The following is a 23,131-nucleotide window of genomic DNA, read 5'->3' as shown; positions in this document are numbered from 1 at the left end:
GCAACAAGAAAAAATGGATCACTTATTTGGGTCAGAGGAAGGGGCTTATATAGTGGCCAGGTCAATGGCCACTTCATCTCACTCACAATGCACCTAATTTATCTCAAACTAATACTGAAGAGTTCAGGCACAGTCCTAGCACCACCAGCATCAGGGTGCTGTCCTAAAGCTCCAAGTACCATTCTAATGGCTTTGTTTATTTATAGTCATTAACTTCTGCAAAGTTATTCAGGTAAAACCCACCAGGGTTACTGAGGGGCTGTCCCTGTATTTATGACTTGATGGCTGCAGTCCACCAAGCTCTTATTAGAACCCATAACAAAGCAAAATAGCAAGTGAGATAAATATTTGCATAATTAATAAATCTAGCTTATTATTTCCTTACATAAATATAATTCTGCAAAGAGTAAACAATGTTATATAACTTAATGATCAGTATACAATACTTAAAAATACCGTAAAACTTTAGGAAAGTAGTTTCCAAAAGCTTAGAGAAAATATTAGAAGGTGTCTATGGGCAGATATAATAAATAAGAATCAAGGGGTCTAAAACAAGAGTTTTTGTGCGATCATAGATGATCTCAGGAAGAAAGTAGAGGGAACATCAAAAGAGATCAATGTGTCTATATAGAGAGCTTTTCAAGCTCAGGCATGAAAGATCACGTACAAAAGAGGCACATGCCCAAGGACAAACACAAAAGAGTGGCCCATATCTAAAGAGCAGGTCAGGAAGGCACAAGTCCAGAAGGACTTTGTGAGGATGCTAATGACCACAAGAGTCCTAACAGCCTTGTTTGAAGCAGCCTGAAAATCAAGAAAGAGACTCAAACTCAGGGAAAATAATATGACATTAAGAGAAGCCAGGCAGAAAGCAAGATTTTCTAATTCCTTACCTACCTCTATATTTTCTATCAGAGACTAGAAAAATTCTTATTTGTCATCATTTTAGTAATAAAGTTATTTTAGAGACCAAGTGAAATAATTTGTATAATGGTTCCCCAACCTGTAAAATTACTATGAAACTATGAATTGGTATGAATCTTAGTATTCACTACCCACGGATTTCCATGTGCCAATGCTGAGTTAGACTGATCACTCCATTGAAGAGTGATGTGTTGCTCATGCCATGAAGAATTGTTTTCTTAAGCAGTGTCACAAGTATACCATTCATCTGAGCCATCTGTATACTTCCAGCTTTCTCGTCAACATATATTATTCTTTGAAGTGCAGCAACATGGCCATATTTTACCACTCCTCACAATGTCCCTGTGACACCTTCATCTCAACTAGTATTATACCATTGTCTTTTACCAAAACCATCTCATAACTCCTTAGTTTTTAAAAAAACTCTGCACCTTTTCTCTTTGTATCAGTCTGTGTCCATCTGTCTGCCTATCTCTCTCTCACATACACACTCATACATGCTGTTCTACACATAGCATCCAGGATGATAACTCAAAAACAAATAAAATCATCTCACTCCTCCATTAAAAACTCTGGTGGGTTACCTAGACTTTATTGTGGGGAAAAGTGCTGCCAATCATCATGTACTTTCCCTCTACTAGTGCTCCCTTGGATGGTCCTTGGATGGTCCTTTGCTGTCCACCTCTTGGAGGTTTCTTAAATTCTCTGTCATTTGCTTCATAACTTCTCTAAAAATATTGATACCACTGACTCACCTCAGGGTCAGGAGGCCTTATAGAACTGTGGTATCATGATTTCATCTTGTCATCAACATATTGCAAATATCAACATGGCCTTCTTCATTCCCAAATTGCATTTCTAAGCAATAGCTATTTGTAGCAATGGCTACATCACCGTTATTTCAGTTTTGTAGTCTCAGGTGAGCTTATGTAACATAATACCATAGTAATGATGCATGAGAGCAATTTAGTAGAAAGGGATACTTATGCAATGTGGTCAACACAAGACTTTATTTCCTTCTCTGACTGATTCTTTACATTTTATTCCCAGATGAAAACTCAGTCAAGTTCCCTAGATTTTCTTGTCTATCTTGGATAATAGATAGTTTTGCCATATTTCCAGTTTGTATTCACTGCAAAAACTAGGACTACATGCTCTTGAAAATAAAACCTTCAACTCAATTTAAAGTCGTATCTTACTTTCACACTCTCCCAATCAGACCTGCCATGAGTAGGTCCTTTACAGTTGGAGACAATGACAGCCCATCTTTTTTTCTCTCTCTCTCCACTCTCCATTTTTTTCTTCCCCAGCTGAGTGCAGTTTCAGGACCCTCTGGAATGAGCGCATGTGGTGAACAGGGAGTAAAGCAGGGTGTTGCAGTTTGACAATATGACCACACATCCTTTGCTGCTCTTCCAACGCAGAGGCAACACAGGGGTTTGGCACCTTAGGATTGTGGTGGACTTGTGACTTTCTTGACCAAAACAGTATAGTAGAAATGATATATAATGTCTGAGGCTAGGGCATAAGAGACCATGCCATTTCTGCTTGGTGCTCTTGACATACTTCACTCTCTTGGCATGTTCCTTCTCAGAGAGCAGCTACCATACTGAGAAAAATCCACACTACATAGCAAGACTGAGTATGGTTGCTTCTGTTACCTGCCAAGGCTAAACACAGCCTTTGGGCATCCCAATGATACCAGCCCCAGGGCCAGGACAGGTGTAAAATTTAAGGAAGCATTTATTCTCAGATTCTTCCAAGCCCAAGGTAGATAACTTGGTGAAAGTGAGAGTGAGTGCCTCCTTAGATTTTGTAGCCTGGGCACCCTACTCGGTTCTCCTTGGTCTGTCTTGTGCAGTCCCTATTCGTTAGAAATACCCCCAGTCATTCAAGCTTTCTCCTGGCTGAAGTTCCAGATATCATGGAGCAGAAACATGTCATCCCAAATGCATACAGTCTGAACACAATCCATAGCGTAATAAAATCCATGTCTTCTTGTGTCATTACATTCAGGGTGCTGCTACACAGTAACAGATATCTAGAATTCAGGGTAGGGCCTCTTTTATTTGTTCTAAACTTGCTCTTGTCACTTAAGAAATTGTTGTGGTCTCTGGGCTTGGTGAATGTTTAAAATCAACTCTTTCTCTTAGTCATCTTCAGAACTCCCTTTGGATTCTTCCTAGGGGCAATTCAATGATGCAAAGGCCAGTGGGGCCCCCAATACTGTCATCTCTAAGATGTCCCTCACCATAGTCCCTGTTCCCATTGACCTCCCTTACCCTTTTCCTGAAGTGGGTAAAGGGCTCCTGAGTTGTTGACACTCGTGTTGTTTTCCAACTGCTGGCACTTCTGTTGAACGGAGGGTATCACTTTAGCGTTGTATTAAACAGGTTATAGTTTGTTAATTTTTTATTAGTGTTTGTTTAATAGTTTTGTAACTGGCAACCCTGTTATATCTGACAAGTTGAGGAACTGTGAAGGACTTGGGTGGCCTTTCTTGCAAAACACAAAGACTGTATATCTTAGGCCAGTAGGGACATAATGAGAGTGACTCTATTGTTCCTTGTCTGTTTATGGTCTGGACTGCCTAGCAGTGGCACTGGAGGTACAGGGTATGGAGGTCATCATGGCCTATGTGCTGAATGTTTTAGAGTCAGGAACATTTTTAGTGTTGTCACTTCCATTTCTAAGTGTTTACAACTTGCCTGAGAGCTCTAAGGAATAGTGCCTGACCCAGGCATGGAACTTAACAGATTCTCAGTATGTATTTGTTTGATGATTGTGAGTGAGGGTTTAGGTGGTGGTTAGAAAACTTTTTCTGTAAAGGCCAGATGGTAAATATTTTAGGTACATATTTTAGAAACCAAATATTTGGTTTCTGTTGCAACTACTTAAGTCTGCTTAGACATAGTGAAAGCAGAAATTGACAATACGTAAGTGAATGAGCATGACTGTGTTTCTATAAAACTATTATGAAAACAGATGGTGGACCAGATTTGGCCCATGGGTCAACCTGTGCTTTAGATTTAGACAATTCTGGGATTTGGGAATCTAGTTTCACTGTATGTCAGTCATGAGACTTTACAGATCATGTAATTTACCTATGTATAGATTTTCTTATCTGTAAAATGAGAGTAATCATTGTCATAATAAGCAATATGTTAGTATGTACATGAGGCAGTTAGCATAGTATCCAGGACATTCTAGAAATGTTCAGGAAAGCTGTTGTTACTATAATTATCATTTCTATGCTTCCTGAAAACCATGAAACACTGGTCATTTCTTTAATTAGATGCCTATCATCTTAGTCTTTGTTCAGTTAGCCTTGTTGCATAGCAACTGAGGAAACACTTATGCAGAGACTTCTGGTCTACCTGAGTTTCCCTATTTGTGGCATTTCAGCTTACACCATCCTCTTTGATTCCCATCAAATGCCCTTGCCCCTCTAGGAATGTTTCTCAGATTCTCTGCTCCTCACAGTTATTGATCTCATTTAGCTCTTCATCATAGAAACTTTCTTATTGTGCCCTCTCACACCAAACTCAATTTCTCCAATGCATTTTCTACACTTCCACCCAAATTATATTTTAAAAACAGATTATGGCATATCTTCAGTAATTTAAAAATTTTGATTCCAGATGACTACAGAATAAAATGTAAATTCCAAAACCTGACATTGAAGAGGCTACATCTTACTCCAATTTGCTTTTCCAGGTTCATCTCTCATTTTTACCCCTGATGTAATTTATATTCTACTTCTACCAGAATACACACTTAAATCTTTTGATCCTGAAGAGTGTCATGTTTCTCCTTTGCACTTTGATAATTCTTTACATGCATAATTATATTATGATTAGTTTTTACAAGAATCTTTCTCTCCTGATAAATATGAAATTCTTGAAGGTAGAAATTCCTGTATCTTCCTGTCTCTGATATCTTTAGATGGAGAAAAATATGTAAGACACTACAACTGTTCTTTGATCCTTTATTCTTGTATTTCATTTTCCGAAGTCAGAGTTGAATCCTGAGTACAGGTTGAATTGTAGCATCTATGAATTTCTTAACCACTCTTGCACAGGTGAAATTTTTATTCCTCTTTACTGTGAAATGTTACAATATTTATTATACTTCACTTTAATTATTGTTCACTTATTTTTTTTTCCTACTAGATTTGGAAATCACTCAGATGAGGTATTTTTTTTTTTTTTTTAGTATAGTACTAGCAAGTGCTCAAAAAAGTTTTAGAACAGATGGATAGATGAATGGATGAATGCTTAAATCCTCCAGCGATATCTCTTTTAATTACATCTATTAAAATCAGTGTTTTAGTTAATATGTTGAAATTTCTTTCTGTTTCTAAGTATTAAGTAAAAAAAGGAGCTATTTAAGATGACAAACATCTTCAAACATTGCTTCATACTATGAATAGCCTTAGAAAGTCCTGGAAACTAAACAAAAAAGCAATTAAGAGAAGCAAATTGACATGAAGTTTTGAATCATTAAAAAAATAATGGGAGAATTATTTTATGTGTGCAGATGTTTAATGCATAAATGTCAGTGCCAATAGCTTGTCGCCATTCTGTACTTGGAGCATTTTGTGATGTTGAGAAGTACAAGACATTGGAAAAACAGTAGATATTCAGATGAATTACTGATCTGTTGTTTCAGAATGATGTTCTCAGATTAGCAGAATGTGAAACCCTAATTATGATTAGCCTGGCTCACTGCACGTTTGACAGAAGTAACACATGCTTTGGAAATGTCAATTAAAAAACAACTTGCCTTTTTTTTTCCTGCAAAACTGCTGATTTTTAATATTACATGCATTTCAATCCATGAAATATTATTTTTAGTTAGAAATGTTATTTAAAAATAGGACTTACTTGCGTCAAGTATGTGCTGACCTTCAATCCATGTCTTCACTTTCATAAATATGTTTTCCTTAAGTAAATCATAGATATTTAATGATTAAAGTGTTATCAATTAAATAATTTAAAATGTTTGTAAAACTCTTTTTCTAACAGAAATATCAATAGATGTGCTGTTATAGCATTTGTGTTAAAGATTTTAAACAATTTCATAATAGAACATTGTGCTATCTCTCCTTCGTTCTTTATTGGGGATTGTTTTCACCAAATTTAGGAAGTTAGGCTTTCTAAGTAAGATATTTTTAATAGATGTTGAATCTTTAGAGGATGAGTGCCATTTTCTAGTTAATATATAGTATTAAAGAAGAAAAAATTTCATAAAAATTCCAAAAATAATTCCAAACAATGAGAGAGAGAGAGAGAGAGAGAAAGAGAGAGAGAGAGGAGAGAGAGAGAGAGAGAGAGAGAGAGAGAGAGAGAGAGAGAGAGAGAGAGAGAGAGAAAGAGAGAGAGAGAGAGAATACAAGACAAAGTTCTTTGATAAGCATACTGGAGAAATTTTGGTTAAAGACTTTTTTTTCCATAAGCACCCAGTTATGTGGTTATTAACATGGATAGCCAAACCAGAAATCCACAAATGGGATTTTATGTGAAAACTTATGCCACTCTTTAACAGTCAAGTACTCTGCTGAATTTCATGAAGCTACATCATAAGCACTGAAAACACTATTTGTTCCCTCAAAAAATTGAAGAGAGACCTCAGTTGTGGTCTTTTAGGGAGAACCAAGGATATGATTGTGAGCATGGTCAAGAAATTGAAATGCCAAGTTCAGGGCTAAGGTTGGCTTAATTAAAAAGCAGGAGAGTAGGAAATGATATTGGAGGTCTTGGGTAAGGCTGTTTTTTGCCACAGCACCCTACAAACACACTAACTCTTTGATCCTTACCTTATCTTTTCTCTTTTTTTTGGTGGTGGTGCTGGAGCTGGAACCCAGGGCTATGGCAAGTGCCATACCACTCAGATACAACCCAAGGTCTCCTTATCCTGCCTTAGAAAGAAATTACTGTTATCTTTTGAAGAAAGGTGAATAACTGAGATATAGATATTCTGTTGTTTTTCAAGGGTTCTTCAGAAGTCAGTGTAAGCCACAGAACTATAGGCATTTGGCACTTTTAGGATCAGACCCAAATACTTTCTCTTTAAAAATGTCCTCATGGTAATAACAAAAATCCATCTATTCCCAATGACAGAAGTTTTTCTCAAATTGACTCAAATTTCACTTAACTTCTGTACAAATATTTTGAAGAAAAACTGATATTTAGCTGTTTATAGAAATTTGAAGATAAATCATGACTAGACTTGAAGAAAAAAAAAAATCAACATTTAGGTTGGCTAAGGATAAAGTTGTGAGAGGTGTGATTTTCTTCCTTGCCTTCCTGAGTCCCCTACCACCCCTCTCTGTCCACACCTTCTTTAGCAATTTATCTTCCAAGGCTGGGTTAGTATTTCCACCCTGGTGACTCCTGCCCTTCCATTCTAAGCAGAGAGTAGTAGTGATTAGGATATTGGCTCAAGGGGGAGATGATCAAAATCTGCCAACTGTCTGTCTCTTAGGAGCTGGGTGACCTTGCTGAGTTTCTCTCTTGGCCTCTCCAAGTCTCAGTTTCCCCTTTTGTCAACTGGGATAATAATAGTATTTCCTTCAGATCATATATGCAGCAGACTTTGTTTGAATTTCTGAAAAAGTTTAGGTATTAATTAAATCCTAATTATTTTGCTGCTCCTTTCTTTTATTCTTTGTCCTCTTCCTTTCTTCCTGTTGCTATCTTCTCAAGTTCTTAAAACTTGCTCTGATAATTAATTATTACCTAGCTGTTAATGAAGATCTCATGGCAGATTCCCAAAGATAGCTTCACTTAAAAAGAAAAACTTTATAGTTGGTGATGACTAGATCATCTAATCCTTTTTGAATCTCAAGTGCAGTGGTTTGATTTAATACTTATTAGTTCATTATTATTATTTAATTCATGATACATGCAAATTTTTACTTGTTTGCTTACTTTCTCCGTTTCCTTTTCCCACACTACAGTTGCAACTGCTTTAATATACATTCTTCTCTTTGCGTTCTTACACATTTTGTATTTTTATTTTACTAGCACATATCCTAATTTATGTAAATGGTATGCTATGTATTAGATCTCAGTTTTTTTTTTTTTTTTGTGGGGGGTAGCTATTTCACACCACAGGATATTTTTCAGATCTCAGATTCAGCCAAGTTGTTAGGTGCATTTCAATTTCTCATGTTTAACTGCATAATACTAAAGGTGGGCATCAATTCAAAGCTTTTCAAAGTTTTCACCAAAGAATTTCTAAAGGCTGAAGAGAGTAAATTTACACCCTTGTGCCTCTCAAAGGACCCAAAGCTCGAGGCTCTAGCTGCATATTTCTTTGAAATAATTTGATTTATCATTTAAAAAGAATTCATGTAGGTTTTGCACTCTATTTTCTAATATATTCATATTTGTTTACTATAAAAATGACACTTTGGATCACAGTGGAACTGTTTAACTGTTATTTTCACTAAATCAATGCAATCCACACTCTCAGAAGATGTACCAATGTTTTTACTGGTAGAGTTCATGCTTCCTGCACACTGCATGTATCCCAAGATTGAGAAGCATGGTCTTAATCTAAAATAAGCAATTAATAAAAGTAGAATTTCAGGCAAATTTTTTCTTAAGAGACAGAGAGTAATACTCAAATCCCTTCTTACTAGGAACAGCAGCTCTGATTAATATGCTTAGCACTGAATAGTTGAAACTTGTCATTTCCCACAGTAAACTGCTGAGGCCACAGACTTCTGCTCCAACTCTGCTATTATAATAAGAGATAACTAAATTTGCCCCTAAAGGAACAACTTTTTTTGAAGAAAGCCAAACCTTTAGGAGATTTGCTATGTGGTACTGGTAGAACGGCATTGTGGGGTGTCTTATTGGAGAGTTCAAGAAATTACGCCTTCATTTCTGTTAATAATTTCCCAAGTGCCCTAAAATAATCATGATCAAAGTAATGACTTCACATTTCTACTCTTTCCAATCAGATGGTATCCCACAACTATTTCCTTGACAGATATTCTAGAGTAGTCACTGTGTTTCTGCTTCTGGACCTTTGCTGATGATGTTTTAAAGCTTCCCTCTCTTTTACCATTCACCCTTTGTGGTTCAGGATAGGGCTTATCTGTTCTTCTTACCTGATTTCGATTCATTATTCTTTTATCTGAACTCCCTTGCCACTTAATGACTCCTTAATTTAGCCATATTTACATAATTAGTTGTGTGTTTACCTTGATTGTAAACTTCTGTAGGAAAGGATTACATTTTACATGTTTCTGAGAATCTGCCTTGGCACCTAGTACAGTCCACATGTAGTAAGTCTCAGTGTATGCTACTGTCTGGTTGAATTGGCATACTTGGGAATGTTGGGTGGAATTTTAATTGCCATTCAGGATGTGAATCACAGACCAAAAGTATGGACATCACTTGGAGACTGTTAGAAATGCAGAACCTGGGCTTCACCTTGGACTTACCAAGTCAGGGTTTGCATTTGAAGCTGTCCCAAGGGACCCAGATTAAAGTTGAGACATACCTAGTGTTCTTCTAGGACTCTGTTAACAAACTCTTTAAATACTCAAATTTTGGTATCACTAAATGTCATTTAAAACTTGCAAATTTGAAGCCACAGAATGAAGTTTTACAGTATCTTCTTGACACTTGATTTCTAGACTACACCTCAGACCAAATTTGACTTATTCTCTGAGCCAAGAATGGTTTCCATAATTTTAAATGGTTGAAAAGAAGTCCAACAAAGAAGACTTCATGAACATTATATGAGATCAATTTTAGTGTCTGTAAAGTTTTATGGAAGCACGGCCACATCCACTTTTTTATATAATGTCATGGCTGCCTTCGCTGTATGTATAGTGGCAGAACCTAATCGTCATGGCAAGGAACTGATGACCTTCAAAGCTGAAACTATTGACTATCTGGCCCTTTATGGAAGAAGTTTGCTGGCCTCTGATATAATAATTCTGTTTATATAGTAGGAAATTCACAGAGATTTTAGTTAAACTTGGGGAAAAGCAATTGTGAACTTCATGCATTTGTTGACTTTCATGTTCTATGTGCATATAATAGAAGGAGTCATACAGCTGCATTATATTTACATGGTATGAGCAAATCAACTCAGAACATTGCTGGATAACTATTTTGGGGAATAATGACTATCTTTTCTAACCAGTTACAGGAAGTAGGAGAAATAAAAGTGCTTGAAAATATCCAGTATGTCATTGTCATTTGGAACTCAATAAGCTATTACAGTTTTGTCAGGTCCAATCTCTAAGGAGGTGAATGAAAATATATATCTCAGACAATCTGACCCCTATCAACATCATGCATCGTGGCTACCCTGACATCTGAAGAAGAGCAATTCTACTCTGTCAAGCTGGAGACTCAAAGTTGCTGGTAAAGGTCACATGCTCCTTCACCTTTAGCTACTGGATATCAGATTGAAATTAAAGTGAGGAGGGATGGAGAAGGTGTCCTACATCTTCTGTCAAATTAGCCTAATCCTCATTAAGCTGTACTGCTAATTCAGCAAGTTTGAAGGGCTCCTGACACTATGAGAGATGTCACTCTATGACTTTAAAGGACTTAAGGGATATGAAGCTTCTTGGTTTGAGTTAATTCCTCCCTGATGCTTCCAGGGGCTAAGAGAGTGTATGTACCCTTCCCAGTTGCTTACAGGATCACCGCACATCTTTGTATTTTAGGACTACTGAGTGGCAGCCATGTTGGTTAACTGAATATATCATGAGAATATAACACAAGAAATCCAAAGACGTCCTAAAATACTTGTGTTCTTATATCCTCCTCATGCAAGCTTTGTTAGTGCAAAGAAGTGATTCTATTGAAATGAAGGCAGTGTAAAGGGTGACAGATTTTCAAAGGCCTGAACTCTCAGAGTTAACAAATATTCCCACCAGAAAGATCTAATTGCTGAGATTTAAGCTCCTGCCTCAGATCATTCATCTTGAAATGCATGTTGTTGAGTCGACAGTTTGCTATATGACAATCAGAAAAGCATGAGTTACACTCATCTCACTAGTAAAATACTTTGCAAGCCACTTCACTTCTTAGTAATTCAGATTCTTTGCCACGAAAAATAGACTGTGACTTCTTGACTTTTTAAAGAACTGTTTCTATGATGATAAACAACAGCCATAATAGTATATGAATTACTTTAGATAAAAGAGCAAAAATGGAATTATCCAGATAAGCAAAAGCTCAAAAAAGTAAAAATGGAAACCTTCAATGACTTAATCTTTCTTGTGGGTACTTTTTGGGAAGAAAGGGAGAATCAAAAATGTAAGTAATATCAAACTAGAAGCTCACTGAAAAATTTAATGTAAGTTTCCCTAGATTTCACAAACCTGGGGCTGCAGATGGGACCATAATAATAACAACAATAATAACAAGAATGTCATTATTTCTTGCTCCAAACTTTAATACTGAAGTGAGCTTTGATACTGAAGGCAAAATCCTCAGTCTAGCACCACTACCCTCTTCCTCAGCCCTACTGCTTTGCTCAGAAACCCCAGGGTCTGAGGGTGTGCTTCTGCTGCTGTGCCAGGCACTGTGATTGATGTTCTGCAGTTCTCAGGTTCCCAGATCATGGATGGTGCTTGGTGAATCAGGAGAAAAAACTTTTCCTTTATGCTTTGTTAGACTATTTCCAAAGTTCCAGTGTGGTGCTCTTGCGCATCAGTATTTTCAATGTGCAAAAGTCCTTGGAACCTTTACCTACAGGTATGTTTTCTTCTATACTAGAGCCTAGACATGTCTGTGGCTCCATCCACAGGTAGATTTGACCAGTTGCTTCAGTGTTGCATATGTAACAATACCCTCATCCCTGACTTCTTTTCCAGGCCAGTTCATTATTGCACTTTCTTTTTTGCCTCCTTGGAAAAAATGGAACAAATGTCTGTGCATGAGTGTGTTCAGCCTCCCTGCAAATTACTTGACGGAGCTCCTTTACCAAGACACAATGCATTTCAGCTCCCACTTCAGCTGTGAGGCTCCCAGTCCCCCTACAAACTCTTCCATTGAGCCATCCTTCTGCTTTGCTTGTCACATCCAGATCCATCTGACTCCCAGGAATGGACACAATCTCTGCTCAGGCAAGGTGGTCTGTGTGGGCCAGGGGTTTTCTCCTGCTCTGTATCTGCACAGCATTCTCAAATGATGACAAGACCCATGTTATCTCCCTTTACCTGTAAAACCTGAAAGGATAAAATATTTAATATTATATAGCAAATAATCTGTGAAGTTGAGGCAGGTAGTGAGTTCTATTGGAAGTAGCTTCTATTACGCACTGTGTACTATATGCCAGTGACTATTATTATCTAACTTAATCTCCCATTAGTCTGCTTTGCGTTTAGTTTATATCATCAAACCAAACTAAGTAAAAACAAAAATAAACAAAACAAGCAAATAAATGAAAATTCCTGAGATTCAGAGTTTTTATAACCTGCCAAAGTTCCTACAGATGGAAAATGATACATGTTTCGAATCTTGGTACATCAGACTGCAAAGTCCATTAATTATTTTTCACTATAATATAGAGAAGATATGTGTATATCCTATATGTTTTGAAAAATCCACCAGATTCCTCTCTGTATTGGAACTCTCTTTATGCATGTCCTTTCAATTCATTACCCTAAACTACATACTCATCCTTATTTTGCAATAGAAACTTTTCACAATAATCTTCCAGAAGAGCATATCAATCAGCACAATAGAGAAAGAGTCACTATTAAAACAAACAAGTTTAAACAATGCTATCATGCTCAACACCTTGTAGCTGACAAAATTAGCTACTCATATTACTAGCAGAGAAGGCCTGGACACCTGCCATTTCCATTAGTGGAAGATGCTTCTACCCAGAGATAAATTGGTTCTAGTGGCATCTACTGTGTTCAGCCAGGAGACCAGAAACCTCTTTATCACACCAAGAAGTAAGAGCAAAGTAAATGCCAAAAGAGAACAATAGGGCATGCAATTTGGTCCATTGTCCTCTGTCTGTGGACCAGTCACATGGTGTCATAAATACACTCTTGACAGCACTCTGTGAAACTTCAATTATAGAGACAATGGGTACATCTTCTGCGCAACTGCTTTGGGTATTTCAGTATTGTTCTGGATGTTGTAACAAAGAAAATAAGTAATTAGTGGCTTTTTGAGCTAAGTGCTTTAACTCCAATTTGGACAATGTATCTGAAATTTAATTGTTTCAAGGTTAATAATACTTTTTTTTTTTTTTGGTAAACAATTCTTTAGCTACTAGGGAAACTTACTGACAGAAGGTTGAGTGTCTTCCATGCGTTCTTTGTAACTGAATATTTTCTAATCAGTGAATATGTGACTGGCTTTAACATATTAAATGTTAGATTTTGCATATAATATATTAGGGTCAAATGCATGAAATAGGTTAATGACATTGGTTATGAAAATAGAAGCATTCTATTACAATATAAAAGTAGATTTTAAAATTTCAGGGTTGTATATTTGTCTTTGAAAACTTTCAATTGATGTATATAAATAGTGAAACATATTTTCTCATGAAAAATTTTTTACTTGCTCTGGTTAAGTCTAAATAGTTAAGAAACAAGGGAACACATAATATTATATTATATTTTATTCATTACATTAATATGTCCATGGTCAAAGATGAAAGTGTTTTAATTAGTCCCTTATTGTACAATTTGAAGGGGCGTTCATAATTTCTTTGATGTCAGATATGGAAAATATTGGTTGGTAATACTTGACCTCTTTTTCGGTTAAAGGAATGCAAGTTACTTTTTGTGGGAAATTCACATTAAATTAAAATTTACCAACAGTTCATTTCACTCAGGAATTTTACTGTGTGCCTTCAACATAAGAAAATGCCTGAAAGTTCTCCATAGAAATACTTCCAAAGTAGGTTGCATATAAATTACCTACACTATCAGATTTAAGATTCTGTAATCTGAGGCAGGCATGGTAGCATCCTTGGGAGGTTAAAATGGAAGGATAGCAATTTACAGAATGATGGTGGAAATTTAACAAGACCCTGTCTTAAAATTAAAAGTGTTGGGAATGTAACTTAGAGAGAAAGTGCCCCTGTGTACAATTCCCAGTACCAAAGAAAAGACAACTATTATCTGAGGTTTAGGGGTTATATCTATCTATCTGTCTATCTATCTATCATCTATCTATCTCTATTTTTCTTTTCTTTTCTTTCTCTTTTTTTAAAATTTCAGTGCTAAGGGTTGAAAACAGGGCCTACGCATGCTCAGCAAGAGCTTGACCACTGAGTTGTACCCTAGCTCTATACATGAACATTTCTAATAAAGCAATGTGGGTTTTAAAGTAACAGATAAACCACCATCATGTAACAATGAAGCAATGGATATACAATTTCTGTTAATGAAAATAAGATATTTATGGCTGATATTTATACTCAAATTCATAAAATAATTAGAGCATTGTGAATTTATTAATTTTTATATACCATTGAAGCAATGTTAGTTTTTTATTCCTTCTCAATAAAAGTGTATTCCAATTTAATTTTCATTTTTAAAAATTAGAATATTAGAACCTATTGTGGTAGTGCAGATCTGTAGTCTCAGGTGCTTGGGAGGCTGAGGAAGGAGGATTGTTGAGCTCTAGAGCTCTAGGGCGACCAGCAACATAAGATCCTGTCTCGAAAAATAAAAATAAAAAATAAAAATAAATAAAAAGGGTTAAGAACCTTTAGAGAGCACCTGAGTAATCTGAGCATATAAGTAGGCATTATAAACAAAGAGTGGTGGGAGGGTATTTGTCTCTTATAAAGGCATTAAAACCAAAAATACTGCTCTCACTAAACAAAACACAATATGGAATGTCGGGAGCTTAGTTTTTACCTGGCAGAAATCCAATGATTGGCCACGAACCTAATCTGAGGCACAGCAGAAGGAGGCCCTTCACATTCATTGATTCATTTTGCTGTCTTTTTAACATTTATTTATTGAATATCCTCTGTGAATGAAACTGCAGACCAGGCAAAAGTTATTCAACATTGAAATTGATAGAGGTGGCCCCTATTCTCAGGGAGGTTTGGTCTCTACTGAGGTGGTTCTTGATTAAGTGCACTAAATTAAGGTTTTGATAATTCACAGAATAAATTTATAAAGATTCTGCATGCTTTTATTCATATTCACAGGGTTTATAATTTAGATACCCTGGAAACCAATAATTACTTAAATAATCCAAATATGTATGTGTGGTTTCACAAAAAATAATAATGACTATGTCTACAAGTTTATCTATAGGTTGACAAAATAAATGCTAGCAATGCAGAGAAAATGGATACAATTGTTCCTTGATATCCATAGGAGATTGGTTCCGGACCCCCAATAAAATGAAACTCCATGAATGCTCAAGTGCATTATGTAAAATGGAGCAGTATTTTCTTATAACCTATATACGTCATACCCTGTACTTTAGCTTATCTATGGATTATTTTGTAAGTATCTTATTACAAATGAAATGTATGCAATGTAAATCATTGTTAGACTTTATTGTACAGGGAATAATTACAAGAAAAAGTATCTGTACACCTTCAATACATAGACAATATCTCTTTCCTGAATATTTTCTCTGTGATTGATTGAATCTGTAGATGTAGATGCAAATATGGTGGACTGATTGTATTGTTCTCTCAGAAACATAAACTCTCATTCTCTCATACACATGCAAAATAAAGTTCTCCCAATAAAATTAAATTTTAAAAGAAAGCACAATCTTTTCTTATAGTACTTTTGTGTTAGTCAGTTTTTTTTGTTGCTGTGACATAAAGATCAGACAAGAACAATTGAGAAAAGGAAAAATGTATTTATTTTGTGTTCACAGTTTCAGGTTTGAGTCCATGGTTGGCTGACTCCATCTCTCTGGGCCTGAAGTGAGGTGGAACATCATGGTGCAAGGGAGTGGCAGAGGAAAACTGCTCTTCTCCTGGAAACCTGGAAGCAGAGAGAGCTTGAATGCAAGGAGCCAGGGATAATATACTCCTCAAAGGCGTGTACCCAGCAACCTACTTCCTCCAGTCACACCCTACCTACCTATAGTTACCACCCATTAGTCCTTTCAAATTAATTCAGAAAATGAACTAATCCACTGATTAGGCTACAGCTCTCATAATCTAAATCATCACCCCTGAACATTCCTGCGTTGTCTCATACATGAGCTTTTGGGTGACACCTCATATCCAAACCATTAAAACATCTCTTTGAGTATTCAGATAACCAGACATGTGAAATGAAGTTTTGGAGAGTAGATCATATGGATTAGATTGACTCTAACCTTTAATGCAGAGAACAATCTTAGAAGTAGAAAGCCAAAACACTTTCAGTAAAAGGCACTAAAGAGAACTAAATAAAAATATATATGAAGTGACTGTGTAACTCTTAATAGGCAGTATTGGGACCTGGGGAGGCTCATTGAACTACAAAGAGTAAGAACAGCTTGAACTTTTTTTTTTTACTTTTTTATTTGTAAAGATGTGTTTTCCTGGCTAAAACAAAGAATTTTGAGCTAAGATGTTTCCTGTATTGTTAGACCTAATTCTGTCTGAGGCATCTGTCTTGAAATACTAGTTGTGGAAAATAAATTATCAACATTGTCTGGTTTTGAAATGGAAACTATTAATTAAAGAAACAATTTAACTCCAGAATTGCAGCATTTGACCCCAAACCCATAACAAGCTTCATCAGAACAAGATTTTCTTCCTTTAGGAACTACTTTATTAAATTGAAACATAACTCACACTTTCAGTTATCTGGACAAAAGAAAATAGAAGATAATGTGTTTTGTTAAAAAATTAAAATTCATACAAGGGAAGGAGATCACAATGTTACATCAGAGATTATTTTTTGTATTTATGGGAAAGAAGAAATTTCTTACTGAGATAGAAATAGGAGTTCCATACACCTTCTTCCTGTATTCATTGTCTTTCTAAAATTAGAGAAAATCTTGACTTCTCTTTTCGGCATTAAGAACTTTTAGTATTATAAATGTGATATTGAAAACTTATTATTTATAGGAACAGAAAATATAATATAGAAGAACTCATGCTACCAATTCTTTTGAAAAATAATATCAAAATCTTTTGCTGAATCATTAAATGAATACAATTATCCAGGAACAAAAATCAGGTAATGGTCTGTTTGCCATAAATTTTCATTTCCTTTGAAAATGTAAAGATTAAAGCATTTCATGTAAAGCATGCATTAATGACCACCATAGTTATCAGAAAGGGATTTTTAAACTGCTGTGTCCTTGCCCTTGACAACTTACAAAGGACCACTTCTTATGATGCAGCTCTCCCAGGAGTCTGGGATACAATCAGTAATTGATTTTGCTGAGTGATCTAATTGTTTGATAAAAGCATTATTTCATCCTTTAGAAGAGCAACTTTGGGGTAAGAGGTCTTGACCTTCTCTTTTTTAGTTGTCCTGAAAAGAGATGTCTCCTGATTGAATGATACTGCTAGGTTGACTATTTTGAAGTAATTGACTGGCCAATTCAGTCAAGTGGTCAATTCTGTTTTTAAAATTTATTTCCTTTCAGTTTCTTTCCATTTGTTTCCTTTGAGTTTTGCCTGAGCAATGTGAAGTATCGGGCTTCAAGTAGATCAGAACTAGAGTTTTGCATTTTGGCCAGGCAGAGGGCAAAATGCTCAGTCTTAAATGCTCTATACCAGAACTTCATTCTTAAAGACAAACTTTTTTTTTTTCTACTGGGAATTGAACTCAGGGGCACTGGACCCCTGAACCACATCTCCAGCCCTATTTTGTATTTTATTTATAGACAGGATTTCACTGAGTTGCTTAGCACCTCACTTTTGCTGAGGCTGTCTTTGATCTCGTGATCCTCCTGCCTCAGCTTCCCGAGTTACTGGGATGACAGGCATGTGCCATCGCGCCCAGCTAAGACATATTTTTAGGAGAGCAAAAACTCCATTTCTTAGTATATCCCGAAGTGAACTCCTCCTTTTTACTTTCTAATCCATTCCTCCCAGGTCTTCTACCATCCATGACCCCCTTGGTATGATGGACCTCTTTTCACATCACTCCTGCTCAGAAACATCCACTGACTCCCCATTGCTTAGGAGTCACAGGTGTTCCAGCATCTTTGAAATTTGGTGATGATTTCTTGTCACACACCAGGAAGACACTCTATGCCTTTTGCACTGCGTTATCCTTTAGACTTTACTGAAATTACTGTCTTTGTGACCTTTGCTGACCTGGTTCAGAGAATGAAAATATAGTCTTCCAAAAAGCATCCTGACAATTAATTCAGTGCACATTCCTGCTTTATGGATTTGCAGAGCATCTCTAAGCCACTATTGGGAAGACCCTTTACTCCTTGTGTGTCTTCTTTTCTGCATGCTGCCTATATACCACCAGGCCATCCCATAACCTGATTTGTTATGCAGGGATCTAGAGCAGCTGCCCATGATCAAACCTCTGTGTGGTCACTAGGAAACATTCAACTAACTTACACTCATGTTCCTATTTCTTCCCTTCACTACAGCACTAAATATGTTACTTTTTCTTTAACTACACCTTTTGTGCATTGTTCTGAACACTGTAATATATGTCAAGTGTTAAGTCCTCACATTATTACCAATGTCAAAGAACTGTAGAGAAGAAAATTCTCTCCTGCAAACTAAGCAAGTTCTCTTACAATAAATTGTGATGTGATCATCATTACACATGAGATATGTCTATGGTGGTTGCAATCATAAACATGAATGAACTAATTTTTCTGAATTGCTTATGCCTCTGGGATACAGTGCAGAGAACAAAGGAATATTGGACATCTGCAGAGATCAGAAGCATGTACACCATTCAGCAAAAAAATGACTCTGCTTACTTGAGGGCACGATGTGGCCCTGACTCTACATTTGATGAACCCATATCAGTAAATGTCTAGCAGCCTTCATGTTCTATTGATATTTTTCTCATAAAGGGAAAAAAATATTTGACTCTGTATAATGTTTTGTTTTTGTCTGGTCCAATACTACCTATTATGTATATACCCAAACTTCTGCATCTGAAGACACAAATACCTTCCTGCTACTTCAGCCATGAGATACTAATCCTGTCAAATCCTTCCAGTAACTCGATTAGATTGAGGATGAAATTCTTTGTTAAACCTAGTGCATCAAACAGCATTAACTTCAGAATAAGAATCCGAATTTAAATCAGTTAGCACTTAGCATCACACTATATTTATGGCAAGGATATTTTTAATCTCAAGTGAAAAATCTCTAACCTATTATGTTAGGGATAGCTTGGTGGTCTAGAAAAAATTAACTACTACTGAAATAACTTGATCAAGGAAGAAATTTCTGTTACTGTGGATGCTGTCACCTTGGAAGCGGTAGAAAATTGAAACTCCAAGCATTTTCCTATTTGGCTTTCACTAAAAAGCTAAATGAATTGTACTGAGTTGATAAGATTTTTGTGTGACTTTTGAGAAAACATTTTTTTCCCAATTATTCATAACTTCCACTCTGCCAGTCTCAGAATATTTTCAGGCTCACATTAGGAGATTTGAATATTCTGGGTTTGGGTAAACTGGACTTTGTGTGGTGAACTGAGGGACATTTTTATTTTTTCAATATGATTTCTATTTATTCCACCTGTGTATCATTTTAGCTGAAAGTTACCAAAGAAACTTAATCCTGGAGTCAAGAGAAAGTAAAAAGAGCTTCCAAACATTTAAAGAACTAATGCCATTTCTCCTTAAGTTATTCCAAAAAAGAAGAATAATGGAATTTAAAATTACCAGTCTATAGACAATTTTGAAGGCTCAAATTCTGAATTTTAAAAACCCCAAAGCATTATTTTGATCTAATTGGTTTCTTTATAGTAACAGAAGTTTATTGCTTGAGAACATGTCAGCTTTCTCTCAAAAAGCAGTTTATAGCAAACTATTTTGCCCTCAAAAGCTATGTGTGTGAAGGGGGCTTGTCAGTGAGTGGAATATCAGAGGAATACTTTATTTTCCTTAGGGAAATGTAGGCTTTCTCCAAGGAAGAAGTTCTTATTCATTTGAAAACAGTTCATATAATAAGGTATAAAAGTAAAAATATATTGATAAATGTAACACACTATAGTAATATGAATTATTATTTTTAATAGATGTTTATGATTTTACTATACCTATACTTTTTCCATAGCTGATATTGCCTTGGTAGGAAAAACAACATTTTCATAAGGAACACAAATTTGGGAAGCTCATTTTGGCATAAAACATGGTACAGAACCCAGAATTCATGATTCAGAATATCAAAAATTGTAAATGAAAACAATCACAGCTGTGGCAAATTTCCATAGTCAGATATCTGCATACACACACAAACGCACACACACAATATCTTGTGTGCATTGTAGGGGCTTCCAACTTCTTCTGAGGCATAAAATCATAGGCTGTCACCACTCTCTCACTTTCCATTCACTTTTCTGCCCTCAACAGTCTTGCAATTCAACAGTCCTGCAGTTCCATTGAAATTGTTTTGTTTTAGTTTCCAAAGACCTCTTCTTGCTCTTGGGTGTTTGACTTCTGTGCAACATTTTACATCTTGATCCCCTTTTCTTCCTCTGGTTTCATGACAACATATTCTCTACATGTTCTTTAGGTCTTCCTCCTACTGCATTGGCCATTCTTTTTTAGTTTTCCTTAGGTGACTTTTTTCTTTCCATTGTCATTAGTGTTAGATCTAAATTATTTTTTTCATTGGCTTTCTCTCCCATCAATCTTCCCTAAAGTGATCACAGTATATTTTATGTTGCTATAACAAAATACCTGAGGCTGGGTAAGTTATGAAGAAAACAGGTTTATTTAGCTCATGGTTCCGGAAGTAGAAGAGCAGGGCAATGGCATAGGTTTGCATATGATGAGGGCCTTCCTGCTGGCTCATGACATGGCAGTGGGCACACACAAGGTGAGATAGAGATCACAAGCCAGAGAGAGCTCTCTTTATAACAGAGCCACTCCCAAGATAACACATTAATCCACAAGTTCATTAATCTATGAATGCATGAATTTATTTAAGAGGGCAGCACCATCATGGCCCATCCAACTCTTAACAATTCTGCCTCATCTCACCTCCCAAAACTTTATAATAAAGTCCAAAATGAGGTTAGGTGGAGACATTCAACCAGAGCAAATCTCCTTCTCCTCCCTTGGCATCATTATCATTCATATACGAATGGCTCCCAGAGCTGACCTGTCTCCTGAGCTCAAATTAGATGTGGGCAATAAACAACTAAGGACTTTTCTGATGAGGACCTATTTTCTAGGAATGGCCCTGTCTTTCCATTCTCATGTTCACATCCTTTCATTATGTGATCCTTTCCAGTTAATAAAGAATTAATAAGTTACCTTATTTTGTTCAGGGATGGGACTTTGATCAAAATTTAGCCAATAAATTTGCATCTGGAGGATTTTGGGATTGAGGCTGGGAGTCAGGTCAACTCTTCTTTGAAATCCTAGGCTGGAGTCAAGGTGGTCATGCAGGTTTTACACATCAGTGTGCTACCAGGGCCCCATCAATTCAGAATGGCAACTAATTATTTTAAACCATCACTTCTAATTGTAAGGTACAAAGCCTGGGAGTTGCAGGGAGCCATGTTGATTTTCATGTACACCTTTTTAATCAGGGAAGACCCATTTTATGGATCAGAGATGATGAGGTTTATTCTATGAAAATAATATCTATATTTAAGAAAATGGTTTTTAAAGTAAATCAGAAATAGAGAAAAGCAAATGGGAAGTGTTAAGAGAGTACCAAAGAATAAACATTAGGTTCCCACAGGCTCTAGATACTAAGGTACAGCTGAATCCATAGTTCAGTACATTATAATAAGTTGTGTTCTTTGTTACATTTGGCTTGATTGAAATCTGCCACCTTTATCGAAAAGAATTCTAGTTGATAAAGCACCCTCTTACCCAAGAGCCATGTCTGCTTTTGTGTGGTGTCTCTCTCACTCTCTTATCCTCCTCCAGCTCACTTAGCTCACCCTGCTTTCCCACTTCGTACCTCAGTAAATGGTCTATGTACTCATCCAGGCCATGGAGCTCATCATGCTTCTGACTCCTTCTACAGTCATCCTCCTTTCCATCCCATCCGTCAAATCCTATTATTTTTCAGCCTATTTATTTTTATTGACATTTCACCATCTTAATCCCTACTTCATTTGCCTATTTGATCAACTTGTAACTGGTCTTTCTGTGACTAGCCCTCCCATCCTTCAATGAGTTCCTCTTCCAGTGTGATCTCTTCTTTGAATTCACCATAAAACCCATATTGAGAGCTCTGCATGACCAAGTTCATTGCTCTCTCTTCAGTTTCATTTCTTTGTCACCATCTTTGCACTCTTTGCCTGAACCATACTGAAATGCCTGTAGTTCCTCCCTACGGAACCATCTTCCTCTCTCCCTATATGGCTATTGACTGTTCACCACCAGTCTCTGATCTCCCTTGAAGGCAGGGAGAGTGCTGTGCTGCACTGTTATTGTTTTTAACACAGTTTCTGTCCCCTCATGGACACTCAGTGAATATTTGCTGAACAGATGCATTTGTCAGAAGAGCAAACTGCTGCTGGAGAGAAGGACACAGCACAGAAGCATAGATTTGAACTTGTCTGGCAAGGACAAAGCCCCTTTACATGAACTGAGTGTTGGGAGGGAAGCAAGACTATAACTCTGGGTTCACTGTTTCGTGAATTATCACTTAGCAATCTTAATAATCTTGAACATGCAGCTCTTCACGCACTAGTTCGTGCTCATCTCTTGGGACAGGCATTGATTCTTTGACATGCAGCTAGTCAGGTAGAATAGATTTTACTGTCTACAGCTGGTGGCATTTTTCTCTGTGCTTTCATTTTTTTAGCTCCTTGACATGTATTTTTAAAATTTTTTTTAAAAAGATATTGCTGCTTTGATTTTTTTCTGGGTAATGCAATGTGAAAACTATTCAAATATTAACAGTTGTATACTTTCAAGAAAAATTAACTACTTGATTGCATGAATATGATGAGCCTGTGGAGGCTCAGTGCTGGGTTGATTTTGGCAGAACAGGAAAAGCTGAATAATAATATATGTGTAGTAGATCATTAGAGATTTACTGCTGTGTTTGATTTCAAACTACTCAGGCTTAAAAATAGGAGGGTGTAGAGAGATATGTG

The sequence above is a fragment of the Sciurus carolinensis genome, chromosome 10 (genome assembly GCF_902686445.1).
Source record: "Sciurus carolinensis chromosome 10, mSciCar1.2, whole genome shotgun sequence".
Classification (NCBI taxonomy): Eukaryota; Metazoa; Chordata; class Mammalia; order Rodentia; family Sciuridae; genus Sciurus; species Sciurus carolinensis.
This window is presented reverse-complemented; position numbering follows the sequence as displayed.